The sequence below is a fragment of the Capricornis sumatraensis genome, chromosome 4, assembly GCF_032405125.1.
Source record: "Capricornis sumatraensis isolate serow.1 chromosome 4, serow.2, whole genome shotgun sequence".
Lineage (NCBI taxonomy): Eukaryota > Metazoa > Chordata > Mammalia > Artiodactyla > Bovidae > Capricornis > Capricornis sumatraensis.
In genome coordinates, this window is record NC_091072.1 from 103,173,095 (window position 1) to 103,179,101 (window position 6,007).

General features: G+C 38.7%; 1 pseudogene; it reads right to left on the reverse strand.

The window, feature by feature from the left end:
• Positions 1–4,397: 4,397 nt before the first annotated feature.
• LOC138078683 (olfactory receptor 6C6-like) lies at positions 4,398–5,334 on the reverse strand (annotated as a pseudogene).
• Positions 5,335–6,007: the final 673 nt, after the last annotated feature.

A 6,007-nucleotide genomic window follows, 5' to 3' on the forward strand; every position in this document is an offset into this window, starting at 1 on the left:
GAAGTATTCTCTATTGCTATTGTTATTTAGTTGCTAAGTTGTGTTCAACTCTTACAACCCCATGCACTATAGCTCTCCAGGCTCCTCTGTCCAGTGGGATTTCACAGGCAAGAACACTAGAGTGGGTTGCCATTTCCTTCTCTAGGGATCTTCCAGACCCAGGTATTGAACCTGTGTATAATGCCTGGCAGGTGGATTCTTTACCACTGAACCACTAGGAAGCCCATTCACTAAGTTACATTTAAAAAAAAGAAATAAATCTAATTTGAAAACTTATCGTAAAGCTAAAGTCATCAAGAGAGTGTGATACTGGCATAATAGTCAACGTACAGATCGAAGGAATAGAACAAAGAACTCTAAGGTAGAACCACACATTTATGGTCAGTTGATTTTTAACAAGGGTGACAAGATTATTCAAAGATGTAACAGCTTTTGTAAGAAGCCATGTTGGGAAAACTAGATATGTACATGCAAAAGAAATCTATCTCACCCCATAGATAAAGGCTATATATAGGGCTTCCTTGGTGGTCCACTGGTTAAAAGTCTGGCTTACAATGCAGGGGACACAGGTTCCATCCCTGGTCTAGGAGGATTTCATGTGCTGAGGGGCAACTGAGCCCATGCACCACAACTACTGAGCCTACTGAGCCCAAGAGCTGTAAACACTGAAGCCCATCTATCTAGAGCCTGTGCTCCACAAGAACAGAAGCCACCACAATGAGAAGCCTGAGCACTCCAATGAAGAGTAGCCCCCACCCACTGCAACTAGAAAAAGACTCTATGCAGCAACAAAGATGCACTACAGACAAAAATAAATAAATAATTTTTAAAAAATCCTTTGTTAGAAAATACCATATATAAAGATCAACTCAAAATTAAACAAAATATTATTATGGGCACTAAAAGTATACATTTCTTAAAAGAAATCATACATATAACTTCTTGTAACTTTGAATTAGGCAATGATTTATTAAATATGACACTAAAAGCACAAACAGCAAAATAAAAAAATTAACATGGCTTTGTCAGGAGAGTGCATTCTCCTTGGTTCTGTCTTGTCACAACAAAGATTTGGAGTGACGGACATTAAAGCCTTCGGCATGTCACAGCTCTCAGGTCTTAGACAGACTGTGTTATAGCTCTCAGGTCTCAACGGACAGTGTTATAGCTCTTAGACAAATCAGTGTACAGCTCTGTGTTACAGCTCTATTTTATTTAGATAATACCAGAAAAATCCATCCTCAAGGTGTGAGAGCATGTTGACCCAAAGACATGAAGAGAAGAGCGCTCCAGTGCGTGGGACAGAGAGAGAGACCTCCAAGCCCTTTGGCTCCTCTTTTTATATGTTTTTTCTCCCCCTAGGCTGCAGTCCATGGGGTTGCTAAGAGTCGGACACGACTGAGCAACTTCACTTTCACTTTTCACTTTCATGCATTGGAGAAGGAAATGGCAACCCACTCCTGTGTTCTTGCCCTCAGAATCCCAGGGATGGTGGAGCCTGGTGGCTGCTGTCTATGGGGTTGCACAGAGTCGGACACGACTGAGTGACTTAGCAGCAGGCCTGCCCTATATAAATTGGGCTAGCCAGGAGTATTGTTTGTTCTACCTGAGGTCCTCACTCCGATTCTCAGATCTTCCTTTATTCTATTTTCACAGGCTTTTCCCCTTCCTTGTCTTTTAGCCACCGCCATTCTGGACTCCTGTTTCCTATTCTAACTACCTAACAGCTTCATCAGAATTAAAACTGTAGTGATCAAAGGGCACTGTGAATAAACTGAAGTGAAGTGAAGTGAAGTGAAGTGAAGTGAAGCTCCATCGTGTCTGACTCTTTGTGACCCCATGGACTGTAGCCTACCATGCTCCTCCATCCATGGGATTCTCCAGGCAAGACTACTGGAGTGGGTTGCCATTTCCTTCTCCGGGAGATCTTCCCAACCCAGGGATCAAACCTGGGTCTCCCACATTGCAGGCAGACACTTTACCACCTGAGCCACCAGGGAAGCTCAAATAAACTGAAAATACAACCCAAAGAATGAAAAAAATTATTCACAAATCATGTATATAATAAGGTTTTGGTGCTTTTTTTAAAAGTCTTTCTTGGTGGCACAGATGGTAAAGAATCTGCCTGCAATGCAAGAGACCTGAGTTCAAACCTGTTTTTTTGTTTGTTTGTTTTTTAAAGACTTATTGAAAGCAAGCTCTCTATCAATGGAGGTTTTTAGAGCCTTGAAAACAATAAGTACTTACTCCCCTATTTTTCCATAGAAGAGCAGATGGATAATAATGTTGGCTTAAAAATGGTAAAATGAACCAGAAAATAACTCAGTTAAAATAATTTCTTCAGGTACACATAGATAATAGTCTTACCATTAAATCAATACCTTTGTGATTTTTTTCATATGTTTTTCTTTGATAGAATATTATATCAAGAATGAAAATCTATACATTTTAAGGAGCTTTTGTAGTTTTTTTCTTTTTAAGAATCTGACAATATATAACCATAATCTTTCTTAAAAGTCATTATATTGATATATTTAAGTGAGTATGTACAGGAAAGTGAAACTATTAGTCACTGAGTCATGTTCAACTCTTTGCAACCCCATAGACTGTAGCCTGCCCAGGTCCTCTATTCATGAGATTTTCCAGGCAAGAATACTCGAGTGGGTAGCTTTTCTTTTCTCCAGGAGATCTTCCCAACCCAGGGTTTGAATCTGTGTCTTCTTCACTGCACGCAGATGCTTTACTCCCTGAGCCAACAGGGAAGCCCAAATGCATTTGTATAAACTTTGACCCTGTACATGCTAAGTCACTTCATTTGTGTCTGACTCTTGCAACCCTAAGGACTATAACCCACCAGGCTCTTCTGTCCATGAGATTCTCCAGGCAAGAATATGGAATGGGTTGCCATTTCCTTCTCCAAGGGATCCTCCTGACCCAGGGATCCAACCCGCAGGTCCTGCATTGCAGGTGGATTCTTTACCGCTGAGCCACAGGGGGAACAGGAGTGAGCAGAGAGGAAATTCTAAGACGATTCAATTCATTTTAAATCACCCCTTAATTTTTCTCAGATATTCAAATTCTTAATAGTTCATCTCAGTTTTTTCTAAAGATCTCTGGAGATATCTCACTGAGATTTGAATTCGTGGACACTATTGTATTTTAATCCTCAAATAATTCATTTAGTATAAATATTAGCCCTCTACCTTGTCTTCTTGACGCCAACATTTGGACATATGTCTTCAATACAGTTAACAGAGTGATCCTTCTAAAATGAAAATGAACCACTGGCTTCTGAGTCACCTATAGTCTATGTTTCTATACTCCAGTTAAACTGAAAATATATATTTAGAGGTGAGAACACGAACTTTAAATTTAAATAAACTAACGAGGTAGGTGATTCTTATTTGTTCCAAATATTTAAGACTACCACATAAAGAACAAGTACATTTTTAGACATAAAAGTTTCTTATGATTTGAAGTCTGTCTTTTTTCCCTTTGACTTGTTAAATATTGTCTCAGCCGAGGCAACATCTTCCCTCAAGTACAACTAGCATTTCTTGACAGTTCAGTGTAGGCCAGGTGCAGATTGCCCATTAGTTTATATAATGTATCATTTCATCCTCAAAATAACATTAAAATAAAATTATGGTTATTATATCTATTTCATAACTGGAGAAACTCAGCAACATAGAGTTTGAGAACCTTGATCAACCTCATACAGATGTCTAAATTTAAGCCTTCAATGACTGGCCAAAAGAATAACACTTTGAGTTATCAGACTTGTGATATCAGCAAGTTGCACTTAAAGTATCAATACTTCCTAGAGGCCCAGTGGTGCATGAGTGCTAAGTCACTTCCATCGTATCTGACTCTTTGCAACACTATAGACTGTAGCCCATCAGGCTCCTCTATCCATGGGATTCTCCAGGCATGAATATTGGAGTGGGTTTCCATGTCCTTCTCCAGGTGATCTTCCCAATCCAGGGATCAAACCCACGTCTCCTACATCTCCTTCACTGGCAGGCAAATTCTTAACCACTAGCACCACCTGGAAAACTCCAGAACCCTGGTGGTAGGATATGTTATTAATAATATTTCCATCAATACAATTTTCATATGATCAATATATAACTATAATAGTTTTTTTAAGTCAGAACCATGCAAAGTCTTGTAGAGAAAATGAAATTCAACATTTGTATTGACCTCGTGAAGAAAGGACTCACTGTAACACAGAAAAATGCTAATTATCAACAGTAATAAGAAAGAAAAGTTCATTCTGCTGAAAGTCTTGGTTAAACTGTTTTAAGAAGTCTAAATAAAATTGAAGGACAGGTTAATTAAACTGTAAAATGTTAAAAATTTTGCTTTTCTCCAATATTTCATGATTAAAATTTTCTTCATTTATTGAAAAACATGTAAATATTTTGGAGTATATCTTTGAAGGCTTGTTTCACTTGCTGGTTCCTAGAGTGTAAATGAAAGTGTTTAATGCAGGGGCAACTGAGGTATAAATAACAGCTACACCTTTGGACAGAGTCACCCTTTCTTTTGCAGATGGCTGTATGTAACTAAAGATACAGCTACCATAAGTAAGGGAGACTACAATCATATAAGAAGAATATATGGGAAAAGCCTTTGTTCTTCTCTGAGCAGACGGAATGTTTAGAATGCTCTTGATAATATATGTTTAGGAAAGCATCACAAACAATAATGCAACCATGAGTGTTCCAACAGCTGAGCCAAATGAAATCAATTCTAGGATATGAATGTCTGTGCAAGAAATCTGCAGCACAGGGGAAGTGTCACATACAAAATAATTAATTATTATGGAAGCACAGAATTTCAGTTTCAATCCCAGGAGCACTGGTGGAAAAATAATCAGAAAGCCCGCTGCCCATGAACTGAGTACAAGTTGGTAACACACTTTTTTGCTCATAATGATCAGGCAATGTACGTGTTTGCAGATTGCTACATAACGATCAAAAGACATGGCAACCAGTAAGTAAAATTCTGTACTGCCTAATAAGAGAAAAAAGAATACCTGAGATGCATAACCATTGTAGGAAATGATTTTGTTTTTAGTCACGATGGCTATCAAGAATCTGGGAATACAGATTGTTGTTAATGAAACTTCCAAGAGGGAGAAATTTTGGAGGAAAAAATACCTGAGAGTCTTGAGGCGGGATCCAGCAAGATAAGAAGGATGATGGATAAGTTTCCCATCACACTCAACATGTAGTTTAGGAAGAGAAACATAAAAATCACAATTTGCAATTCTGGTTCATCAGTCAGTCCCAGGAGAATGAATTCTCTCTCGCTTGACTGGTTCTTCATTCCAGGTTTAAGATCATGGCATCTGGTCCCATCACTTCACAGCAAATAGATGGGGAAACAGTGGCTGATTTTATTTTTGGGGGCTCCAAAATCACTGCAGATGGTGATCGCAGCCATGAAATTAAAAGACGCTTACTCCTTGGAAGGAAAGTTATGACCAACCTAGATAGCATATTCAAAAGCAGAGACATTACTTTACCGACAAAGGTCCATCTAGTCAAGGTTATGGTTTTTCCAGTGATCATGTATGGATGTAAGAGTTGGACTGTGAAGAAAGCTGAGAGCCGAAGAACTGATGCTTTTGAATTGTGGTGTTGGAGAAGACTCTTGAGAGTCCCTTGGACTACAAGAAGATCCAACCAGTCCTTTCTGTATGGGGAGGGAGGTGGGAGGAGGGTTCAGGATTGGGAACACGTGTACACCCGTGGCGGATTCATGTTGATATATGGCAAAACCAATACAATATTGTAAAGTTAAAAAAAGAAAAACACAAAACACAAATAAAATTGCAATCAATCAAACAAACAAACAAACAAACAATAAATAAATAAAAGAGATCAGCCCTGGGATTTCTTTGGAAGGAATGATACTAAAACGCTGAAACTCCAGTACTTTGGCAACTTCATGTGAAGAGTTGACTCATTGGAAAAGACTCTGATGCTGGGAGGGATTT